This window comes from Rousettus aegyptiacus, unplaced genomic scaffold (assembly GCF_014176215.1).
Source record: "Rousettus aegyptiacus isolate mRouAeg1 unplaced genomic scaffold, mRouAeg1.p scaffold_m13_p_14, whole genome shotgun sequence".
Lineage (NCBI taxonomy): Eukaryota > Metazoa > Chordata > Mammalia > Chiroptera > Pteropodidae > Rousettus > Rousettus aegyptiacus.
In genome coordinates, this window is record NW_023416289.1 from 47,361,728 (window position 1) to 47,388,069 (window position 26,342).

At 41.5% G+C, this 26,342-nt stretch overlaps 1 long non-coding RNA gene and 1 pseudogene across 1 annotated transcript; one reads left to right on the forward strand and one right to left on the reverse strand.

The window, feature by feature from the left end:
• Positions 1–2,574: 2,574 nt before the first annotated feature.
• On the reverse strand, positions 2,575–11,579 carry LOC118611466. Its single transcript, XR_004954473.1, has 2 exons — positions 11,371–11,579; positions 2,575–8,065 (listed from the first exon to the last, which is right to left on the reverse strand). It is a non-coding gene; the product is annotated as an uncharacterized LOC118611466 (long non-coding RNA).
• A 189-nt stretch (positions 11,580–11,768) lies between these two features.
• On the forward strand, positions 11,769–25,832 carry LOC107500396 (annotated as a pseudogene).
• Positions 25,833–26,342: the final 510 nt, after the last annotated feature.

Below are 26,342 nucleotides of genomic sequence, written 5' to 3' on the forward strand. Positions count from 1 at the left end.
AAAAACAAAAAACTGGCTAGGATGTGGAGTAAAGGGAACTTTTGTTCACTGTTGGTAGGACTACAAATTGGTGCAGCCACTTTGGAAAACAGTGTGGAAGTTTCTCAAAAAATTAAAAATGGATCTACCTTTTGACCCAGCAAATGCACTTCTGGGTATTTATCCAAACAAGACCAAAACAATATTTCCTAAAGATCTATGCACCCCAATATTCATAGCAGCAAAATTTACAATAGCCAAGATATGGAAGCAACCTAAATACCCATCAACAGATAACTGGATAAAGAAATTACTGGTCATATATACAATGGATCATTTCTCAGTCATTAAAAAAAAAGAAATCCTACCATTTGCCATGACATGGATGGATCTAGAGGTGGTTGTGCTCAGTGAAATAAGTCAGAGAAAGACAATTACCATATGATTTCTCATATATATGGAATGTAAGGAACAAAAAGAACAAACTAATCAAAAACAGACTCACAAATATATTGGACATTGGGTGACAGAGGGGAGGCAGTCGGGGGCTGGGAGAACGGGGTGAAGGATTACAGAAGTACACATTAGTTGTTGATAGTTGGTCACAGGGATGGGGGGAGCACAGCAGAGGGCCGAGGGAGGGAGGGAGCAATTGGGATCGTTTTATGAACATAGATGTCTAATCAATGTAGTGTATACTTACACTAATTTAAATCAGTAAATTAAAAAAACTTTTATATCACTCTAAATTAAAATAGTTTTAGAGAATTAAGCAAAAGGTAAAAACCTTAGAAGATTTGTTAATCAAGGGGATGGATATTTGGACAGGTACAATTACTATGTATTGACAGTTCTTGAGGTTTTTGAATAGGAAATATTAACGTGATTACAGTAGCAAATCACTTGATGCTTTGTTTTTATTCCTGGTGTATATGTGATCAGAGGGACAATGGTTGCTATCTTTGCTGTCTCAAAAATCTGAGGGCCCTTGTATATTGGGCTTCACTCTGACCTAATTTTCCCTTGAAGAGCAAGGGCATTGTGATGTCATTGTATGAGAAAATCGAAATGGACTTTTCGTGATCGACTTAGGACTTTTTGATATGTCACCATGAAGTAGGTGTTTAGAGCATCATCTTTTGTGTTAATTTAAGACAGAAATATTCTGAATTTTAACTAGTTTTGCAAATTGCTCTCTAAGGAAACTAGGTGGCAGTTCATTAAACATTTGGTGTGTTGTCGTAGTAGCCATAGTTGGAGTCACGAGTATTATTTATATGATGTGGTTGCAGTACAGAAGTCTTCAGAGGTATCGGGGAAAGTATAGACAAGTCTACCCTAAGTACGTAAAGTCGGTGTGCATCCACGTCTGTGAAACAGTGAGCCTGTCTTGAAAACCATAGAAAGCACCACTCAGATCATTGCATTAGAAGAACCTGAATTCTTACTGACTGCTTGAAATTCGCATTTTGCAAATGCTCGTACATTGGCTTTGTCATGCTTTACTTAGACTGTGAACCAAAATACGTTTTTATTAATAAAGCAGAATAAATTTGAATATTTTTACACCGATGTGGAATCAGTGAAGTATTATCATTCCGTTAACTTATTCCACTTTATTCAAGGTCGTAGGTAACAATATTCTATGTGGTAATGCACTGGAATCAGTTTTGCGTGATTCAAAACACACAAGTTCGTTGGTTGAAACAAATGTCATGCACTGGTACAGTGTGTAAGGTCACCCTCCCTTTTGGTGGGCTCTGATCCCTCCCTCTGCCTACACACCGACTTCAGCAGCATTAAGCGAAAAGCCAAATCATTTTTGGCAGTTGCGGGACAGCAGGGAAGTGAAACACCCATAACTTACTATTACAGGCAGACGCATCACCATCCGGTTCTTTGTAGTGCTGAGGGAACAGTAGGTACAGAGGAGAGTGGGAGCACCAAGAACTGTGGGGCTGAGCACAGTGTGTCCTTGGGCAGAGGAGAGACACCTCTGTTCCTGCTCAGTCTCTAGATGCTGGTAGCTATGCCAGGAAGAACCCAGCAGAGGTCTTAGGGGTAAGATCCGAAAAAGGCTGAAGTCTTCCTATTCCCCATGGCATATTCCAGCATAGCCTCCTGTAGTCACGTGACTTCCCTTCATCCTTGCCCAGGAGATAGCGTCATGTTGCTGCAGCACCTGACCTCAGCTGTCAAAATCCTTGGGGTTCGCTAAGAAAAGGGAACCCATATTCGAGAGATGGGTTTGGAAATGGATCACACTGTGCCAGGAAGCTATCATAACAATGCAGATAGCACCCTTTGGATAAATTCAACATCCTGTTATTTTTGCTGCTTCAGAATCAAGAGTAGGAACGGATGTGTTGCATGACATACTTCGCTGTCTAACATTTTTGAGAGGGGTTGTTCACCTGAGGGACATGTGCAGGTAGAGAAGTGTCGGGGACACAACTCCCCTGCCGTCTGCCAGCAGTGGGTGCAACAGGCCTGAGTGCCTCCATCCTTCCTGTTCAGAGCCTTTACAGGTGAGGCTCTGTTTGTCAGCATTGTCTTTTGGTTTGGGGAGAAGGCAAAGTTAAACTTGGACAGATTTCTGTCTTCACCAGCAATTTATTTAGCACACGTTTGCTGTGGGAATTACAATAATTTCTCAAGCCAGTAGCATACAGAATAATCTCAAGTTAAACCAACACACTCAAAACAAATGACACATTCATCACATTATTGTTCCGAGTGGTAAAGACAAGCTGGAACCTCAAGCAAACACTCCAGAGGGTCTTTGGAAGGAGCTGAGGCTTCCGGATGCCTTAGAGGAACAGCCCTGGAATGCAGCTCTAGGGTTCCAACTTCCCTTCCCCTTCACTCCCTCATCCCCTCTGTCCATACCTCTGCCTTGGCCTGAAAGCTGCGTGTGCACGTGCTTACCATGTCTGCATGCACTCGCTTGCAACCTTTCCTTTTTCCTGAATAAATCCTTTCTGGTGACTAAACACCGAGTCAAAAAGATTGTTCAGTTGACAGGTCTAAACAATTCCTAACTTAAAGTAGGTCAGGGCTGGTCCTCAAGTCCTGGGCCCCTCGCTTCTTTGAGACAGAGGCCACTTTTTCCCTTAAGGGAGACTGTCTTCTTTTGGCATCTAAGGTGGCATACATTTGAAATGTCAGAGTGAACGCCTTTTCCAGACTCCCCAGGGCACAGCTGCCTGCACAGGAGCAGAGACCACAGAAGCTTCATTGTCACCTTTGTCCCCGCAGACCATCTTTGTCTGCTGTTATCTGTCCTGTGCCTACCCATGGAAACTAACGCACAGGGCTGATGGATTTGAAGTCATCAGCCCATTCCTTTTAAGCAGCTAAAAGAATTAAAAGTTGCCTGTGCACAGTATGGGCCCACAGCTCCATTTTCGCAGGCTATGTTTGAGTCATTATTCCTTGAAGCCCCGCCCCCCCTCCTGGGGTTGGAAGCAATTGGCTAGGGTGCGCCTATGGGGGAGCGGCGGGGAAGATTTCCTGCTAAGGAAGTCCGAGTTTGTGGAGCAATGTGAGAAAACTGTGGACCTTAATAGAGCACAGAACATACAGACCACATTTGAAATGTTAGCAGGAGAAGGGCAATATCAGGAAACTGCACAAAAATTAGAATTTGATCCTGGGGTATATGTGCAAATTAATGTTGCTGCTAAACGGGCTTGGTATAAATTACCCTCTACTGGAAGGCAGACTGACGACCTGTCTAAAATTAGGCAAGGACCTGATGAGCCATTTCAAGATTTTGTTGCTAGGTTGATGCAAACAGCGAGTAGGCTACTGGGGGATTCTGATGCAGGTTTGTTGTTGGTTAAGCAGCTAGCCAATGAAAATGCTAATTCCGCGTGTCAAGCAGCCCTGAGACTTTTTAGAAGGGCAACCTCTCTGATTACATCAGATTATGTTCAGACATAGGACCTGCGTACATGCAGGGCCTCACCATGGCAGTTGCACTACAAGGAAAAACTGTAAAAGAAGTGCTGTTTCAACAGAGAAAGCCTGCGAAGGGTAGAGCTTCAGGACCTTCAGGGAGTTGTCACATGTCTCATCTTTCCGGACATCAAGTTAAGCAGTGTCCAAATAGACAGAAATCTGCACCTCAGGGCCATTCCAAGGGAGGCCAGCAGCCAGGTCTGTGCCCCAAATATAAGCGAGGAAATCATTGGGCTAATGAATGCAAGTCCAAGAGGGATGTCATGGGAAATCCTCTCATGCAGGGAAATGGGAGGAGGGGCTCGCCTCAGGCCCCGCAACAATGTTATGGGGCACTACAGACTTTCATTCCTCAGCAAGGAAATCCGTTCAGGACCTCTTCAGAGCAACCCCAGGCAGCACAGGACTGGACCTCAGTTCCTCCACCAATGCTGTACTAACTCCAGAGATGGGGATGCAAGCCCTCCCTACCAGGGTCTATGGGCCTTTGCCGCAAGGTACGGTAGGGTTGCTCTTGGGTAGAAGTAGTGCCACCATGAAGGGAATTTTGGTGCAACCAGGGGTCATCGACGGGGACTATACTGGAGAAATTAAAATCATGACTCATTCACCTGGGGGGATCTCTGTAATACAACCAGGACAACATATAGCGCAGTTGTTATTACTTCCTCAAGTACAGGCTAAGAATGCAGCTAAAAAAAGTAAGAGAGGAGATGCAGGATTTGGGTCGTCAGATGCCTATTGGGTACAAGCTATAGGAGCTCAGCGACCCTAGCTTACCTTAACCATTAATGGGAAAAACTTTCAGGGTCTGCTGGATACTGGGGCCGACATTTCAGTTCTTACTGCTGATCAATGGCCTATGGCTTGGCCCAAGCAACCAACAACGACACAATTACAAGGAATAGGTCAGAGTCAGAGCCCAGAATAAAGTAGTGATGTTTTGTCTTGGAAAGATGCAGGACATCAAGGCGCATTTCAGCCATACATCGTGCCAGGTCTGCCAGTCAATCTTTGGGGAAGAGATGTTATGAGAGAGATGGGAGTATACTTATACAGTCCCAGTGAGCCCGTCACTCAGCAAATGTTTGATCAGGGGCTCTTGCCTAATCAGGGGTTGGGGGCAGATGGCCAAGGAATACAGGAGCCCTGAATGCCAGTCCAGCGGCCTCCAAGAGCAGGTCTAGGGTATTTTTAAAGGAAGTCACTGGCCAGCCTGTACTCCATGCAGATCCAATCACTAGGAAAAGTGAGGATCCTGTGTGGGTGATCAGTGGCCTCTCACTGAAGAGAAAATTAAAGCTGCTGAGCAGTTAGTACAGAAACAGCTTAACAGCGGGCATATAGCTCCTTCCAAATCCCCTTGGAACTCTCCTATTTTTGTAATCAAGAAAAAATCAGGGAAGTGGAGTTACTACAGAACCTCAGGAAGGTTAATGAGACCATGAAATTAATGGGGCTCTACAGACAGGATTGCCCACACCGTCTGCGATATCCAGGGGCACCTATAAGATCATCTTAGATTTAAAAGATTGCTTCTATACCATCCCACTTGCTCCTGAAGACTGTAAAAGATTTGCCGTTAGTGTGCCATCGACAAATTTTAAGGAGCCAATGAAGAGATATCACTGGAAGGTGTTGCCTCAAGGTATGGCTAATAGTCTTACCTTGTGTCAGAAGTTCGTGGCTCAGGCAGTGACCAAAACTAGGTAAGCTTACCCTCAGGTTTACATAATCCATTATATGGATGATATTTTTTTGGCCCAGAAGCAAAAGGGAGTTTAATTATCAGCGTATGCACACTTGCAGCAAGCTTTGAAAGATAGGGACTAGTAATTGCGCCTAAGAAGATGCAGACTGAACTGCCTTATTCTTATCTGGGACATAAGTTGTACCCAAAAACCATCATGCCTCAGAAGATCCAAATTAGGAAGGATAGTTTAATCACTTTAAATGATTTTCAGAAATTGTTAGGGGATATTAATTGGCTTAGACCACATTTAAAAATTTCCACTGGAGAATTAAAACCTTTGTTTAGCATTCTGCTCCTACATCAGCAAAGGAGTTAGAGGAAGGAAGAGCAGCTTTACAAAAAGTGGAGAAAGCCATAGAGCAACAACAGGTACAGTATGTGGACTACTCACAGGGGTGGGCTGCTTATGTCTTAGTAACCGCACATACACCCACTGCGGTCCTGTGGCAAGGTGGTCCACTGCTTTGGTTACACTTACCTGTTTCACCAGCAAGGGTGTTGACACCTTATTATGAGGCTATTGCGTGCATGGTACAGATGGCCAGAGAAGAATCTCTAAAGTATTTTGGAGCTGAGCCTTTTTTGATTGGGGTTTCTTTCACTAAGCAACAAATAGATTGGTTATTTCAGAATGTAAATGCATGCGCTATTGCCTTCGCCCATTATCCTGGGATTATAGATAATCACTTCCCCAAGGACAAGTTAGTACAATTTGTTAATAACCATACTTTAGTTTTTCAGAAAGTCATGAGACAAGATCCTTTCAAAGATGCTCAGGTAGTTTTCACTGATGGGTCCTCTAAAGGTACTGGTGTTTATATAATCCAAGGTCAATAACAGGTGCTCCATATGCCTCCCGCCTTGGCTCAAATTGTAAAGCTTAGAGCCGTTGCTGCGGTGTTTTGAGACCATGGCCCATTGTCCTTTTAACCTATATACAGACAGTCATTATATTGCCAGAGCTTTGCAGGCGCTGGAAACAGCGGCATATATTGACCCTGCTAACAATCAGGTGCAAGAACTTTTCTCTCAAGTGCAAAGGTGTCTGCAAACACGTGTGCACCCTTGTTATGTAGGGCATATTCAAGCCCATTCTGGGCTCCCAGGACCTTTGGCAGAAGGTAATGCTCTTGCTGACCAAGCTACTCAGGTAGTAAGTAGGTCTCACTCAGCTGGAGCTTGTACAGCAATCTCATGCATTACATCATCAAAACAGTCAAAGTTTGAGAAGGTAGTTTCATATTCCCAGAGAGGCTGCTTGCCAAATTGTTTGCCAGTGCACACTACATGCCCAGAACACCAAACTGTGCCTCAATATGGAGTCAATCCAATAAGCTTAAAGCCTAACCAGTTGTAGCAAATGGATGTTACACACATCCCAGAATTTGGAAAACTAAAGTATGTGCATGTAACAGTTGATACCTACTCAGGGTTTATTATAGCTACTGCTCAAACTGGAGAAGCTACTAAACATGTTATCTCTCATTGCCTCCAATGCTTCGCTATAGTAGGTCAACCCTCTATAATAAAAACTGATAATGGCTCAGGGTATACAAGTCAAGCATTCCAGTGCTTTTGTTCTCAGCTCTCTATAATGCATAAAACAGGCATTCCATACGACCCTCAAGGTCAAGGAATTGTAGAGCAAGCCCATGGTGCTCTTAAAAATCAATTACATAAAATAAAAAAGGGGGAGATGTCGGGAGCCATTTCGAGGCAGGATTAAACTGCCAGTAAAGCTGGGAGTTTTGCAGAGTTGGCAAGGTGTGCAGTCTGCTGACTCAGAAGGAAGTACATCTGGCTTAGGGGAGAGAAACTGAATGTTCTTTGACCATGGGAAAGCGGATGCTAAGATAGCTACAAAGTTTCAGTGATTGTTTGTTACTTAGAGGATTTTTGCTTCTTACACACTCTGTAGGCTATAAATATGCTGTGCAAAATAAACTCAGGGCTGCAGTATTCACTGTTACCCCTCCCGAATCTATCTCTGTCTCTGTCTTTTTCTTAATCATCACTCCCCCTCTCAGGTGCTGTTCGACCTAGGCAGGCTGGCTCTGGCACAACCTATAGGTTGTATAGGATGGTGTAGCTAAGGCTGCCCGGGAACCACATGGCTTGCTGGGAGGGAGCCTGACTGCATCCATTTCGTTTGTCAGTTTCCTCACTCAACATTCTCCTAATGGTTTTAGTCATCCTCTCTATTAAGTGTTTAGAAAACATTCATCATGACAACCTTCATGCATCTTCAACTCACATGCTCTGTTGCACCTTGAGCATCAGGTTATGGGGCTACAGGCGCTGCCGCCCAGGCCACATGGTCTGCATGGCGTGCAGGCTGATGCTGTCACGGGCCTTCCTTTCTCCACTGCTCTGTAAAAAAAAAAGGGGGGGAGATAATTGGCTTTTAAAGCAGAGGATTCAATCAATGAGCCCTTGTTCCTATAAACTTTTATTATATGCCATACTCATGTCACAGACATATTCTACTTCGTCACTTTTTGTATTTTCAAGGAAGTTTACAAGAATATTAATATATGTTCATGTGTTAAATTTCTAGTGGCTATCTTAGCACAAGTGATGTGCAAAATTTACTAAAGAAATGAAAAACTAAGGAACAACAGCTCTGATTTATTTTATATTATGGCATGTGCTCCTCTACTTATTGTGTTTATAAAATACAAAGCGTATCAGCCACAGATAGATGCATGATGATGCAGGACAGGGTGAATTTTCCCAAGTGTGGGGAGACCAAGCCCTGTACCAAGAAGAGGGTCCTTTGGCGGGGAGTAAAGAAAGAGAATTCAACACACAGGCCAAAGTTAGGGTCAAAAGGAAAGTTTATTGGAAAAGGGGTCACACTCCACAAACAGATGTGGGCTCTCTGAGGCAGAGCGTTGTAAAAGTGGAAAATTCTCCAGTAAGCTAGTCACGAAAACAAGACAGGGAGTGCTATCTTCAAGCATCATCTTCCAAGAAAAAAACACAAACATCACTGCTAGCATGCAGATAACAGAACTGTCTACCAGGCCATGTTTGCTATAAGATTTAAGAGTCCCCCAGAAACAATATATCTTTGAACCAGACAATAGCAGCCAACTTCTGCTTCTATAATTTGCTTAATGTTTAACCAGGGTGTAATTGTAGGAGATGTCCTGTGCAAAGATATACTAATGGCTAACTTCTGCTTCTGTAAACCTGCTTGCCTGTTTGATGTAGTTTTAGGCTTTATAAGCTGCCTCCTCTGAAAGCTCGGGGCTGACTCTCTAGTGGGGAGAGTCAGTTGCCAGCCAGTTAATAAAGGCTCATAATCTCAGCTGGCTCCATGGGTCTCAGATTTGAATGTGCCACAACAGAGGGAGCAGGACAGTGCAAGAGACAGTGAGAGATAGAGCAAAGGCACTGAGGGACCCTGAGTGTTCAGGGAATTCAGTTTATATGTCATTCTTTAGTTCCCATTTCCTTTGATATTGACATACCCTGAGGAAGGGGAAGAGAAAGAGTATTTAGTGCTAAAAGCCAGCTGGCTGGCACTTCCCAGCCTTTAATCCTTAGGTTCCCCATGGTTTTAGCCAGAGGGAATTGGTTCCTGTTTCCCCTTCACAGGAGTGGGGACTGGGCTGTTAGCAATTGCAGCAGAAATCATCCATTGTTCTGAAATGAAGGTGTTCTCCCGACCTGGCCACAGGGCTGATCAGCACATTGTAGCCTCTGAGAGTGGCTTGATAAACATTTTAATTCTCTTGCCTCCCCTCTTCATTAATGAGATTCACAAAGTGGCACAATAATCTTCATTTCCTAGATGTAAACGTTTTATTCTCAATCATTTTCGATGTGTGTAGTTTCCATGTCTGCCTGTGTACACAAAATATTAACATTGTTGGAGCTATTATTTCTTTTTGCTTAAGCTGCTTCTATTTTTCTGAGTTACAGAAACTGCTGTGAATGTTCATGAGGGCTGTCTACTTTTTTGCCTGTGATCCCAATTCTTCCATATTAGAATAGGTTAATGTATCTTTATCCCTCAAAGAATTTATCGATAAACTAATTACAGAGGGGAGCTTAATACATTGCCCACCAAATATGAAAGTCTCAATTGCAATCCGATTTCGTAATAACTATCATTTTATTATTTTATATTGTTTAGTTCAGAACTGCCCCTGGCACATGAGGAAATCTTTGATCCTGAATCACAATAGCTTCTGTTAAGAGTGAAAAATTCTCCAGTAAATTAGTAGGGCAAGACATGGAGTAGTGATATCTTTAGGCACCAGCTCCCAAGAGGAAGAGAAAAACAACAACAATATCACCGCCAGGATGCAGATAACAGAACTGTCTACCAGGCTGTGTTTGCTATAAGATTTAAGAGTCCCCCAGAAACATTTTTCCACCAGAGGATAACAGCCAACTTCTACTTCTATAATCTACTTAATATATAACTAGGGTGTAGTTCTAAGAGATGTCTTGTGCAAAGATATACTAATGGCTAACTACTGCTTCTGTAAACCTGGTTGCTTGTTTGATGTGGTTTTAGGCTTTATAAACTACTTCTGGAAGCTCGGAGCTGATTCTCTAGTGGAGAGAGTCAGTTGCTGGCGGCCAATAAAGGCTCATAATTAATCTCAACTGGCTCCGTGGGTCTTAGATTTGAACACACCACAACACTTCCATCTTCTCTCTAGAACAGGGACCAGAGAGACATTGTTAGGGGCTCCCAAGAGATTCACAAGGGAAAATGTAGAGATACACAAATTTAGTTAGCAATTTTAGAAAGAAGTAAGTTCCTGAAGTTCTCCAACATGATTCCAGTCATCATGAAAAAATCTGTTGGCTACAACCCTGGATGTTGTCTCTGAAGAACAAACACACTATTCAATCAGTGGACCAAGAGGAAGTTCTTATTTTGACACAAAGTAAGAGAAACAGAGACAGGCAAAAATTAACTTGGCCAGTGAGTGTTCTAACTGAGCATGTTAGATACCTTGGAGGAACTATATTTGATTTTAATTTAATTGAACTTCAAATAATATAAGGTTGGTCATGTTAAAGTTCAGTTCGGTGTCATTTAGTACATTCAGAATGCTCTGCAAACATCACATTCAGTTCTAATGTATTTTCATGAGCCTCAAAGGAAACCTTTTAGCCATGAATGAGTTCCTTCCATTCCCCTTCCCCTACTCTCTGGACACCATGGATATGCTTTCCGTCTCTATGGATTCTTGACATTGCAGGCCTGTGGAATCCTGTGGAATGTCGAGTTGGCCTGAGTGGCGGATGGGGACTAGGAAAGGAAATGCCATGTTTTTGGTGTCAAAATACCCAGGGAGAGTTTTGTATTTCACATTCTAGTTTGTATTCCCTGCACAGTTCCTCTGAACTGCTTACATAGTTCTAGTTGCAGAAATGATCCCAAGTCCCACCCCTCCGCACATCCACCCTGTGACGAAGATCCTAATTCTCCCGGGTTTTAGCCTCACTACCAGGACCTGCGTGCAACGAGCTCGTAAAAACGGCCCGTGACTTAAACCAGTTTCAACTTATTAAGCCGAAAACATCTTTGTTTCCAATACAAGCGGCTCATATAATTTAACATTTTGCCCTAAAACTGGAAGACATAGTAATTTGAAAGGGAAAGGCACTCCGCCATGTGTTAAAGACAACCCGGGGAAAAAAAATACCTTGGGAGCAAAGTCAGGAACGCTCGAACCCCGTGCTCGCCACGCCCACAAGCCCACACGCCGGTTTCTGGTCACCTCGTCGCAGTCACTGCTCATGCCTGTCCTCGCCACATTCCGTTTGCAGCCGCGGGATCCTCACCAAGGCCACTTCCCAGCGCGGGGTTCACTTCTCTTCTTGCGGTCAACATGCGGGCCCGGTATCTTCCCTGGCTCCGCCTTCTTTCCGTCTCAGCCCGCCCTGCCCCGCCCCTGGATTTGTTCCACACCCCCTACCTCGCGGTCAGTGCGCAGGCGCGGACTCCCGGGTCAATGCTCCCCTCCCCGCCAACGGCCCAATTCCTCGTCTTCCCAGGGGCCATTGCGCCGGCCCGACCTCTGACCAGGCCCCGCCCCAAGGACTTCCGTTTCTCCTTTCCGCGCGCCATTTCTTTCCGACACGGAGCGGAGGGCTGGCTGCAGGACGCTGCGCCGAGCGTGAGTTTCCGTCGTTCGAGCGTAAACCTGCGTTTCACAGCCCCGCTTCCAAAAGGGATCGGGGTCGCCGTGGACCTCCTCATCCCCACAGTCGGCCCTTCCCTCTAGTTTCGGGGTGCCCGTACGGGCCGGCGCGGCCATCGGCGTGGGAAACGGCTTCGGGGCCGCCCGCCGCCCTCCACCTTCGTTCCATGTGGACCCGCCACGGTTTCCTCATGAAACCCTCCCGCGCCCATCAGGCGCCCTAACCGCCTTCCGTGAGGCGGGTTCTCGGCCCGGCCTCGCGCTCGCGGGCTCGGGGCGGCGCCGGCTGTCTCCGGCCAGGAGACGCCGCGTCCTCTCCCCGGCCCTGGGGTTGCGGGCACCACGCCCCTGTCCTGGCACAGCGTCCCGCCTGCGGTCGCGTCCGGCGCAGGCGGGGTCCGTCTGCTGCTCAGGCCTCCCCTTCGTAGCCCCCTTCCTCTGACACCGCGGTCGAGGGGGCGACCTGGCTCTGCCCTGTGCCACCCAGTGTCTTGACGTCGCACCCGTCTGGGACCTGCGCGCTTGCGGGGGGCAGGCGTCTGATTCCGTCCCACTCCTGTGCGGGCCCGGGGATCGCGAGCAGCAGGGCCTCAGGGGGAGGTAGAAAAAGCAGGCGGCCGGTGTGCCAGCCGGGCCGCCTCCAGCGGTGCGACGTTCCGCTTCGCGCTAGATTGCTGGGGTGTTCTGAAGTGACGTCTTTTGTGCTCCCTGAGTAGAAAATGTCATTGACATAACCGGTCTGGGGCCAGCCTTAATAATAATTAAAGTGTTTCAGGTGCTTTTAATGTGTATGCCTCGTCGAGCAGCAAGCCTCTGAGTCTTTCCATTTTTGGGGGCTGAGATCTGGGGTGAGGGCGAGGGGGCTCTGCTCTACACGGGGATAGATCGGGGCCAGGCCTGTGACCTGAAGGGGAGTGTCGTTCAGCCGAGGTCCCCACTGCTGCAGTGTGATGGCGTGACCAGGAGGGCAGCGTGATCTGAGGAAAGGGAAGAGCAGTTTACTGTCCTGAATGCGTCCTGTGATAGGAGTAGAGAACACTGTCTTTCCTTCATGGTGAGGTCTTCCCTGCGTGCGGTCGTGGCAGACAAGGGATATGCTGATAAACAGAATATTTTCATCTTTCCAGGTTGACTCATGAAGACATGTTGCGTGAGGAAGCAGCCCAGAAAAGGAAGAAAAGACAAAGCGGGTCAGTGATGGCTCTTTCTCAGGTAAGGGCCCATTTTCGGTTGATTGTTGTGTCTGTCCTTCCAGGAATGTCCTTTGACCTTCTGATCTCCTCTGATTCTGAATTGTCCTAGCTTTGGTTCGCACTCAACCTGGGCCCTCCCCCTCAGTCCCTGTCATCTCTAGTTAGATTCCACCTCACTGTGATCCAGTGACATGGGACTTGTGAAGAGGCTTCACTGGGCATCATCATCCTGGACACTCTTGGATTTGAGACGGGGTGTGGGCTTTGTGTCGTCAATGTGGTTAGGCAATGGGGACGATACAGGGGCCACATCTGGATGCACTGTCACCTCTCTGTCAACCAAGATAAAAGGCTATGCACATAGAAATCACATTTTGTATTAGGCACAAATACCTAAGTTCTTGAAAAGAGTTCAGTAGGCGGAAATGTCTCTGACTGCTTTTCTGATGCGTTGGAAGCTGAAGGAGTGAATCACTGACTTCAAAATCTTCATGATTGGGGATAGAGTGGAAAGTTCACAGACAGACCTTGGTGACAGAAGATGTTTTATTCCATGATCCGCTTTAAAATCGGAAATCAACCGTAATGTTTGACGGTTGGAGATTCTTCAGATCATTTTTCTCACATCCATTCCTCGGAGGTTGCATTTTCACCCTGTGGATCATATCCTTTGACACTCGGAAGATTTTTGTTTGATGCAGGTAAGCTCCCAAGGTCATTCTTTTGTATGTAGTTTTCCAGTATTCCTTGCACGATTTGATGAACGGACTTCTCTCCATTGTGTGGTCTTGATGGTGTTGTCTAAAATCATTTGGCATCTATGCGGGGCTTTAGTTCGGGGCATTCTCCTTGTTTTATTGATTCACGTATCTAGATTAATGCCAGAACCCCCTGATGTGACACTTGCTTTGTAATATATTTTTAAGTCTAAAAAAGATAAGCCTCTCCCTTTATAATTTTCAAAGTGTTCTGACCCTTTTCAATCGCTCTGTCTTAGATGAATCGTAGTGTGTGCCTGTGTTTTGCCAAAATATTTTGGAATTTTGATAGTGATCCTATCAAACCTATAGAACGCTCTGGGTAGCATGGGCATTTGAACTATGTTAAGTCCTAGAATCCACGAGTAAGGGATGCCTTTCTGTTTCTCTGTACCTCCTTAGATTCCTTTTAGCAATGTTTTCTAGTTTTCAGTGTATGCCTTTCACTTTCTTGGCTGCACTTATTCCCATGTATTTCATCCTTTGTCATGCTGTAATCAGTTGGATTTTCTTGAATCTCTTTTCAGATTGTTCATTGTAATTTTTCTAAAATGATTGTCCAATTTTAACATTTTTTTACATGTGTGGAACCTCCGTGGTTTTCTACATGTAAGCTTGTTTCATGTGCAAAAGAGAATTTTAGTTCTTAATTTCGATGACTTTTAAAAATATTTTTCTCGTGTTATTGCTCTGGCTAGTATTTCTAGTACTTTGTTGAATAGTAGTGCTGAGAGTATGCATTTTTGCTTGAGAGCTAAATCTTTTAGATGTGCACCATCGAGTATGATGAGAGCTGTGTGCTTTTCTAATGTGGCTTATATTATGTTGAAGTAGTTTACTATTAAAAGAGTTTCTTAAAAGGTTGTTAAATTTAGTAAAAGCCTCTGCACTATTTGAAATCATGTGTTTTTTCCTTCTGTTCATTCTCTTAATGTGGGTTAATTGATAAGAGGTTTTTTTTATCTATATGTGTTGAAATTCCACTTAGTCATGATGTGTAATCCTTTTAATGTATTATTAAATTTATTTTCCTAGTATTTTGTTTTGCATCAATACTGATTAGGGATATTAGTCTGTAATTTTTATTTTTCTTGTGCCTTTTTTGCGTTTTTTTAAGAATCATGCAGACGCCATAGAATTAGTTTGCAGGTGTTCATTTTTAGATTTTTTTGGAAGGTGTTTGTCACAACTGTTATTTTCTGTTAACATATGGTAGAAATTATGGAGTATATTTTTTTGTTGGATGTTATCGATTAATACTAAAATCTTATCTTTTGGATTACATTTTTACTCTTCCTGATTGGTTCTTGTATGTTTTTAGCAATTTACTCATTGTCTTTTAGGTTATGTAATTTTTTCGTATAATACTGTTTATATTACTCTCTCAAAATCATTAAAAATCTTTCTGTTACATCACTTGCAGTGTTTCCTGTTTTATTTCTGATTTAAATTATTTAAAGAATCTAAGCGTAATTTGGGACTTATAATGTTGTTAATATGCTCAAAAAATCCAGCCCTTAGTTTGATGTTTATGTTCACATTCTAGTCTTTTATTTACCTTTGTGCTAATCTTGTTTGTCTTCTACTAAAATGTGGTTTTTTTCTTTTTGAAGTGTAAAAGTAGATTTCTGATTGGAGATTTTCTTTCTTAATGTAAATATCTACCACTTAACACTTCTAGTACCATAACACTGCATCTTATAAATTTTAGTATGTAGTATTTACACTGTTATTTTCATCTAGATTTTAAAAAATCTCTTGAGAGTTTTTGAACTATTGATTGTTTAGAATGACTTGTTTTCCACATTTGTGGATTTTTCTCTACTTTGTTTCAAGTGTCATTTTCTTGTGGTTAGAAGATATCTTTTTTACACTGGCAGTTTGTAAACATCTTTTTATATTTGTTTTTTGGCCAGCAAGTGGTCCATTGTGGAGAATGTTTTATGTGTACTTGAGAAAAATGTGTTTTCTGCTAGTGTTCAGTGGAGTGTTCTTTATATGTTTGTTAGACTCTGTCACTTGATAGCGTTATCAAGTGTTCTATTTTCTTATGGATCTTGTGTTTGGTTTTTGTATTTATAACTAAAACTGAAATAATAAGATCTTATATGATTACTGTGCTGGTGCCTATTTCTGCCTGCATTCCTGTCAACATTTATCTCATATATTTGGGAGCTTTAATTTGACGTGCATCTGTGTTTATAATTGTTATAGCTTCCTGGCAAATACACCCTTTTTCCATTATACTGTTCTTTGTCGGTTGTCAGTTTTTGTCTTATAGTCTATTTTGTCTCATAGAATATAGCCACCCTGGCTCTCTGTGATATGGTTTGCATGGAATATCTTGATTGCTCCTTTTATTATTAGCCAATCTCTATCTTTCAATCTGTGAATTTTCACAGGTCATGTGTTTGACTCTCTTGTCGTACTCAATCTATTTTTTTCTTTTTTTTCCCTCATCTAGTCTGCTGAGGCAGCAGCTCTGGTCAGCCTTCTTTCTCCACAGTGATTTTAGAGAAGATGAGCATCCACTGTTTTCTGATAATCAAAATGTTGGGTGAAATGTTCCTGGTTAATGACAGGTTGTTCTCCAATTTCATTTTTGTTCCGATTTTTATTTCTCCAAGATTTTTTCAAGTGTCCACTAATGTGATGACTCGAAAATTTTTAGTCATTTAACAATAATCTTTAAAATCTTTAATCCTTCTTTTATTAGTGGAATAATCCAATACCTTTTGGCTTTTGTTAATGCCTACTTTTAAATGTAAATGGATAAAATCGTATTTATAGATTTTAATAAGTACTTAATAAAAAATGGAGTTAAAGTAGTCTTACTCAATTTTTTTGAGTTTGAACATATATTTTTTTCTTGCCTCCTTTACTATACAATCTTGAAATGTGAAAATAAGTACCACTGGTACATTTTTATTGACTCACGATACTCAAATACACATGAATAAAAATAGCAATAAAATCATCCAAAAATACGTGGAGAGATAACCTCTCTAATTTCAGTTAATTGGTTTGTTTATATGTGTGTTAATGAGTATATAACCGTGCAGGTTTATGACTTTTAAAAAAATTTATAAATGTTTTACGTATTTTAGCGGTTTAACTCTTGAACATGTTCCATGGTCTTCATTTTATCCCTACACTCACATTTAATGACTTAAGCAGAAGTAAAAAAATAGTAACATATGTGTTCTGTGCGTGCATGTAAGTGTAATGACCCTTTATGCAGTTCAGTATGGTTAACCTAGCACTCTTTTGCAAGTGCTCTCAGACAACGCTTTGTCCAGTTTACTCTGAAAGTTCTGCATATTACATAATTTTGATTCTTTGGGTTCAAGCCTAGAGTTCACTACCTGATTTCCGGTGTTTGCTGGGTCAAATCTTAGATAATGACCTGAAGCTGGTTTCTTAGAGTCTATGTGACACGTTTTCTCATGGTAAGATGAGAACAGGTTTGTCTGTAGTGAACTGCCGTGTTGATAACACATTAAAATACGTAAAGCATTTAGACTAACGTACACATGACAGGTTCAGAACATTTAGTCATGTCTGTTGTTACCCTCATACTAACAAAGAGTTTGAATTTTTAAAAAGACTGGATTTTGTCCTCTCTGACACCACTGCTCAGGCTCTAGCTCATCTAGATGTGAATATGACTTAGTGTGTAGAACATAACATCTAAACCTTCTCTGTAGGCAGCCTGGGCTTGAATTTTAATTGTAATTTAATGTATTGTCCACAGATACCAGAGATGCTCCCTAATCTACAGGCTTTTGTAAGCTTTTATAGGAAAGTAATGAAAACCCCAACATTACAGACACATAACTTGCTCAAAAATCCCGACGTGACTCTGTCAGACACACCAGCTGAATCGATTTCACATCTCTCTCCTCTTCTCATTCCGGGTGAAGATAAGAACTGTCTCCATTTTCCCTTGCTGAAATGTGTTTCCTTTCAGGGACGGTTGACCCTCGGCGATGTGTTCATCGAATTCTCTCAGGAGGAGTGGGAATGCCTGTCCCCAGCTCAGCGGGCCTTGTACAGGGACGTGATGTTGGAGAGCTACCGGAACCTGCTTTTCCTGGGTGAGGCTGAGTCCCCTCCAGGGTCCGGATATGCCCTGTGTATCTCTTCCTTTACCCTTGGGTGCTTCTTGGGAGCCTCTGCCTTGCCTGACAGAGATCGAAGTTCTGTTTGCTAGGATACGGAAAGGCTTCACAAGGTGGCATCGAGACTTCAACCTGGCCCTTTCTTCAGATGGTCTGGCCACGTTGTGATTCATCAGAGGTCGTTCCAGAGCTTAAGTGTATATAAAGCCCTGTAGCAAACTAAAACTATCCAGATTTTGTTTTTTATTCCTATATGTTAACTGAGCTGCTTTTGGAAGAGAGCTGGCTATCAGCACGTGACACTGCCTTCTATGCACAGAAGGAGGCGAGGAGTCGATGGATTCAGGAACAATTTTTCTTGATCCATCTGTACTGTTTTCCTTCCTCAGTGGAGCAGAGATCAGGGATTCTGGAAGAACTACCGGTGTTCACGCTCCTTTCTTCTGTGTGCAGGAATACCCGTTTCTGATCTGTATATTGTCTCCATTTTGGAGCAAGGGAAGGCGCCCTGGACTCTGGAGAATGAATCGAAAGCAGCAGCAGCAGCACTAAATCGGTGGGAACGTATTAAAGGTGCGAACACAGGTAAGACGTCGGGAAGGGAGCGAGGAGGTCGCAGCCTTCGTCATGTTTGTTTGTAGTGCGGTGTTTGTGGTGGCATGCACAGTCCCCTCACAATCCTGCAGGGTCTGGCCCCATTCCTTGTATTTTTCTCTCTCTGCACCACACTACCTGGTTTGCGATACAGACTCTTCCAGATTTCACAGTCTCTATAGTTCACATGGTTTCTCTTGAACCTTGCCCGTGAACTACACATTCCTGGGGCCTGATAGGTCACCGTCATCTTTCATTAGTGTCATCCACCTTTAGTAGATGGACAACTCCTGGTGGACTCGCCCATGGAAAATTTTTGATGGAAATACTTTGACTCATATGTTGCAACATGTGTTCGCACAGATCCAGTACTAGAATCTGCCCGGTAGAGTCGTCACCGTGTCCCCGGACACCAGCGTAGAAAGTGTCCCGGCAGCCAGACTGATAAGTGTTTTCCGTTTTCTTTTATGTTTTGACTAGTGTCAGTCAGCATCTCTCCAGGACATTGTGTTCATGTGGATCATGTGCGCACATGCACTAAACAGGGAGAATTTCTCCTTGGAGAACATTGTCCAAGGTCACAGCCTTCTACCCTTGAGGTTACTGACTAAACTGCCATTCATGCCACAGTTCTCACACCTTGTGTGTACCGTTGTGCACGCTGCCTCAGCAGGTACAAGTTGAAGCATCTTGTCGAGGGAGCTTGCGAAGTTGAATGGTGCCTCAGTGAAGTCACTTTGTGTGTTTTTCTTCAAGCTGCTGCTACTTTCGTCTTGCACATTCTCTTGCATTATATGTACTTGAATTTTATTTAGTCATCGGTTACATTTTTTTAATGATACTCAGTGTTTTGTAATTGCTATGTGTGGGAGGATGGAATTGTGGAAAAGACATTATTGATATAAGTGTTTCCTCCTTTAGTGTGGTGGGTTTGCCTCACCAGTTATTTCCCTACATCTTAAAATTGTTCTAGAATATTTACAAAAAAATAGTCTTTCTGCATTTTCACCTGATTTAGTACGTCATATTAAGTTGCTCTTGTCAGTTTGGTTTATTGTAAGTTTTAAATTGGCAATTTCTAATATCTGGTAATATATATATACACATTTATCTTAATTCTAAAAATAGCTTTAAGTTGACTTGTCATAGTTCATTATATAAGATACTGCTTTTTCTGTAGTGTTTTCATTTTTCTATCCACAATTACATTGAGTGGTGGGTAAGTTTCCCTGCTTTTTTGCTTCCTGGTTTAACTACTCCTTTCTAAAAATTACTCTCCCTGTCAGGAACCATCTTGTCCTCATTGGTATACTGAATTAATACTTAAATCTTTCATTGTATTTTACAGGAAACTTAGCTGATTTCTTAGAGTTGAAGGACTTTCTATAACACTTATAATTTCTACAAAATTCTAAAGTATTCTGGAAATTGTGGCCTTGAGCAATCACATGAGGACTATTTTGTTTCCTTCTTTCCATCTAAGCTGTCTGTACAGTGCACCTGGGGTCTGTCGTCTTCCCTCCAGGTTCTTGCTGGTTGTTTTCTGGCTCTTCTTTGCTGTGTATGTTGCTGAGCGCCTGTCTGCACATCAGTCTTCTTTGTGATGTTCACCTAACTCCCAGATGGTATTTCTACACGTAACTGCTGCTACTTACAGTGCCCTTGAATATAAGTTGTTGCATATTGTGGGTTATTTTCTACAGAAGATGGCTGCATTTTTCTGATGATATTTAGGGAGTAGATGTAATGCATTTGGTGTAAGTGCCTTTTAAGTCTCATTGTTTCATAATAATAATTCTGTGTCTGCTAATAAGTACCAAAGGAACTCCCTTGATCTCATGTATCTCTATTAATTATCATAAAAGTTAACATGACTCTGTTTCATTTGTCCTTTGCAGAGTTAATTTGTACCATATTTAATTGTTTGAGTACAATTTAACTGATGATGAGGAGTATTTAATTTAAAATCACTTGTTTTCTGTTTTCCTCTTTCTCTAATCCCTGGCAAACAGCATTCTTTTTTTCTATAAATCCTATAGAATTCTTATTTATGGTTGGCTTATGTCATTTGGCATGATGTCATTGGGGTATTCCATTGGTGCAACTGACCAGGTTAGTATCTTTTTCACACTGAACAATACATATTTATTGTGTTTTGTTTGTACAGTCATCTCCATGGATTTTTAGGTTCTTTCTCTCTCCTGGTTGTCATTAATGCTTCTGTATATGGGAACGCAAACATTTCTTTGAGATTTTGCTTTATTATTATTATTTTTGTTACTATGTCCCCACAAATGGAATTGCTGGATCTGTCTGTTCTCACTCCTAGAACAGAGAACCCAAGTGGGTGGCGTATTAACGACAGGAAAGTGTTCCTCCCTGTTCTGGAGATCGGAAGTTTGAGGTTGGGCCCAACATGATCAAGTTGGGAGGAGGACCCTCTTCCCTGTTGCATGTGGTTGACTTCTTGTCTCCTCATAGGGCAGGTCTCTGTTCTTTCTGGAGGGCACTGATGCTCCTCAGTAGGGATCTGCCCTCATGACCCAGTGACCTCCCACAGGCTCACTGTTGTCATTTGGAGGATTTCAGCATCGGAATTCTAGAGGGGCACATTTAGCCTATAACAGATTTTCAAGGAGTTGCCGTACTGGGTTCCATAGCGGCCACAGCATTGTACCTTCCTAGCAGCAGTCCCAGTTTTTAAAATCTAACACCCATCATTTCCTGCTTCTTTGGTAGTGGCCATCGTGTGCTCACTTCTGCCGCCCATGTACTAAAATTGATACTAGCCCTCTAATGGGTGTGAAGTGATACCTCATCATGCTCGAGATATGCATTTCCTGATTATTGATACTGGCCATCTCTTCATGTGTTTGTACATTATCACTAGAGAAATATTTGCTCACATTCTTTGCCCACTATTTAATCAGGACATGTGGGATTGTTCGTGTTGAGGTCTGGAAGTTAATGTCACTGATTTATCATAAATATATGGTATATATGTCATACAATTTTCTACTGCCCTGTATATTGATTGTTTCTCTAGGTAGTGTCATTTTGGATTATTTACCATTACATATATTGTCTCCAGCATTTATTTCTAATGTGTATGTAAAAATACATATGCGACATTTTTACTCAGTTATGAGATAGCGACCTGGTTACTGTTAATTGTTACATGATTTGGAGTCATGGTAAGAAATACCTTTTCCTTGAAAGCTAACATAAGTTTTGACGACGTGTTTTATCATCGGGTGTTTGAAATCAGGCTATCCTGATAGTAATTGGAATTGCGTTGACCACTGTTTCATTGGTAAAGTATCCAGTTCATTATTATTTTCTAAGTTTGAGGATCATGCTTTGGAACTTTCATAAATATATTCAGTAAAACTTTGCTTTTCCTGTCATATTAGAATTCAGCATGAAACATTTAGAAGTTAATACTATAATTATGATTTTTTATATCTTATAGATACCTGTTCTTCATATATTATGAAGAAATTAAAACCAACAGAAATCATTAATGCAGGAGGAATATTCCAAACAGAGATGTTTGGGCCCTGTGAAAGCCGTGTAATCAAAGATTTGTACTTCAGGAATATTCAGGAAGATATGCATGACTTTGCACATCAGCAGAGAAATGATGAAAGGAATCAGAAAGGAATGCCTGTAACTCATAAAGAACATCTGGCAGATAACATAGGTCAACATGGTAGAGAGGATGCCGAACAGATGCCTGCTGAAAACAAAGTTGGACTAAGGTTTCACTCACATCTGTCAGATATGGAGATATTTCAAACGGAAGGGAAAATTGACGAATATGTCTCAACAAAGAAGCCTTTCAACAATACTTCCTCCATTTCTCCACTTCAAAGAGTTTTTTGTAGTGTCCAAGCCAACGTTTGTACTATATACGGGATTGATTCTAGACATCCTTCAATACTGACAAAAGGCCTAAAAGCATGCAGGGAAGATTCGTACAAATGTAATGAGCATGGCAAAGACTTTTGTGTGTGTGCAAGGCAAACTAGCCATCAGATAATTCATATTGAAGATAAACCTTACAAATGTAATGAATGTGGCAAAGCCTTTAGGGTGCGTTCAAGCCTTAATTACCATCAGTCAGTCCATACTGGAAAGAGACCTTACAAATGTAGTGATTGTGGGAAAGCCTTTAAGGGGTCTTCTAGCCTCACTTACCATCAGGTAATGCATAGTGGAGAAAAACCTTACAAATGTAATGAATGTGGAAAGGCTTTCCGCAAAAAATCACACCTTGCAAGCCATCTGAGTATTCATACAGGAGAGAAACCTTACAAATGTAATGAGTGTGGCAAAGCCTTTAGAGTGTCTTCTAGCCTTACTTACCATCAGTCGATTCATACTGGAAATACACCTTACAGATTTAGTGAGTGTGACAAAGCCATTATTGTACACAGAATCCTAAATTACCATCAGGCAATTCATTGTGAAGAGAAACCTTACAAATGTAATGAGTGTGACAAGGTTTTCAGTAACAAATATAACCATGCTCGTCATCAAAGTATTCATACTGGCGAAAGACCTTATAAATGCAATGTATGTGGCAAGGATTTTCGTAATAGATTATACCTTTCAAGTCATCAGAGAATCCATACTGGAGAGAAACCTTACAAATGTAATGAGTGTGGCAAGGTTTTTCGTAATAAATCGCACCTTTCAAGTCATCAGAGAATCCATACTGGAGAGAAACCATACAAATGCAATGAGTGTGGCAAGGTTTTCAGTAACAAATCAAACTATGCACGTCATCAAAGTCTTCATACTGGCGAAAGACGTTACAAATGTAATGAATGTGGCAAGGTCTTTATTCAGACATCGCACCTTGCATATCATCAGAGAATTCACACTGGAGACAAACCATACAAATGTGATGAGTGTGGCATGGTCTTTACTATGCGTTCTTCCCTAATTAGCCATCAGTTAATTCACACTGGAGAAAAACCTTACAAATGTAATGAGTGTGGCAAGGTTTTCTGTAAGAAACCATACCTTGCAAGTCATCAGAGAATCCATACTGGAGAGAAACCTTACAAGTGTAATGAGTGTGGAAAAGCCTTTACTATGCGTTCACGCCTTACTAGACATCAAGTAATTCATAGTGGAGAGAAACCTTATAAATGTAATGAGTGTGGAAAGGTCTTTAGTCAGAAGTCATACCTTGCATGTCATCAGAGAATTCACACAGGAGACAAACCATACAAATGTAATGAGTGCGGAAAGGTCTTTAGTGCACGTTTTACCCTCAATAGCCATCAGTTAATTCATACTGGAGAGAAACCTTACATATGTAATGAGTGTGGCAAGGTCTTCCGTAATAAATCATACCTTGCAAGTCATCAGAGAATCCATACTGGAGAAAAACCTTACAAATGTAATGAGTGTGGCAAGGTGTTTAGTCAGAAATTAACGCTTTCTCAGCATCAGAGTATACATACTGGAGAGAAACCTTACAAATGTAACCAGTGTGGAAAAGCCTTTATTGTGCGTTCACGCCTAACTCGGCATCAGATAACTCATACCGGATAGAATACTTAGAAATGCAACATGTGTAACAGGGTTTTCCAATACAAGTCATAGCTTGCAAGTCATCAGAGAAACTACTGGAAAGAAACCTTAGAAATGTAATATGTGGCAAGATTTTACATAATCGCATCTTGCATGTAATTTTATAGTGGAGAGAAACCTTACAAATATACTGAGTGTGGTAAGGTCTTTAGTCACACAACATTGGAAGACATCTGGGAATACTACAGAAAAATAATGTATTGAGTGTGGCAAAACTTTTAGTGTGAATTCAAGCCCAAGGTACATTTAGAAATGTACTGGATGTGGTAGGGTATTTAGGTACTATTTTAAACTCAGGATTTACCAAAGAGTTTATACTTGCAAATACCTTGAACATGGAAAATTTTTAAATTTGAGCTCTTTACTAGCTATAAGAATACTTTTTTCTTTTTTTTGTGAGAAAAATATGGCAATGTTTTCACCCAAGGTCCACAATTGGACAAAAATTGGTGCAATTTCTTACAATTGCAACATGTGGCAAAGCCATTAGAGTTTATTATGCGAGAACCAAGACTCCATAGTGAAGAGAAGTTATGTAAATATATGTGGCAAAACATATATCCAGGCCTCACAATTGACATCAGAATTTCTGTCTTTGAGAAAGAATGCAAAAAGAAATATGTGTGAATTCTTATACTCAAAGAGCAAAACTTGGACATCAGAGGATATGTCTTGGAGAGTAACATTTCAAATACAGTGACTGTCAAGGATTTTCATTAACTGCCTACCCCTTCAGAATGACAGGATTCATTGAGGACAGAAACTATACTACTATGGTGAACATAGAGATACTTCTAAGCAACCATGTGTCCCTCAGGATTCACCCAAGAATTTACACAAATGTGTGAACTAAGAAAAAATTTTAACCAGTTCTCATAACCACACAGTTGAGAATCCATACTGGGAATACCTATATCTCCAGTTCTCTGAGATTAACCTGAAATATTACATACTGCAGAAAAATTACAAATCAAGGTATGTTAAACTCAGGAGGAACAAACAGGTCATTGTTTTTAGCATTTTGTAGTATTTTGTTATTTGAGTTTTCTTGAAAAGACTACTTGACTGTCAGTTTTAACCTGAAGTCTAAAGTCTGTTGAACTTAATTTAAGCCTTCCTGATAGGCTTTTTCTACAGGTCTCTGGGAAGCAATAGGATGAAAGGGCCTACTTCATTGGGCGTGGTTCATTCAAATCCATGTCCTCTGGAAACAACAAAAACAATATCAAATTCATTAATGCATCAGGAAAGACTAATGGAAAGCTGTTCTAAGTCTTCATATTGAATTATGCACATGATGCTCATCTCTGGATAGGCCATAGCCATAGGAAAGAAGGCTCTACCAAGTGACCACAAAACAGCAGGTCTGGACATAAAGGGCCTGGGCTTGCAATGGGAGGGGAGTGATTAGGTGACTAGGGGGTGATTTTGTGGTAGAAATAATGCAGAAGAAGTAGAGTTGACTTTCTATTGAATGGTGGTAATTGTTGCATATTAAAAATTAATGGAAATTTTGTCTGATTCTTGGGAATTGTAGAGAGCAGATACCTGAGAGGGGAGCTTTATCCAAAGAATTACAATAGTTTTTGCTTGTATATAGTTAACACTGGCATTATCTTTTGCCAGTTTTATTTGGAATGTATCTGAGGGCTCATGTTTTATTGAATAAAATTTAACTTTTTAAAAGTGAATCATGTTTCTTGTAGCAAAAGTTATTTCCGACCTTTATGAGGTATTTTTATGACAAATGAGCAATGCACCATTGGGCTGTCAGAGTCAAATCTGTAACAGTTTTCATCCATGATGGGATCAAAGAACAAAGAAGTTGGTGGTTATATACTCAGTGTATCCCTGGGTTATTTTTTCCACACTGCCACATGACGTTTATGAGACTATCATAAATACAGCAGTGCAATTTTAAGACTGACCTCCAAAACCTGCCCAACTCATGTATATATACCATAGGGTTATCTTAATGTCTTTCTTTTTTTTATATAGAAATACAACCCATGACTGTCTTTATTTACATGAAAAGTAGAAATGTAACATGAAAAAATTAGGAAATCAAAATTTCAGGAAGTAAGGATAAAACCTGACTTTTATCTTGGAGCACTCAGTGAAATAATTTAGATAAATGATGTACAATGGGAACATTTCATTTGGACCCTAGAAATTGCATATATTTACTCCCAAAACTTTTT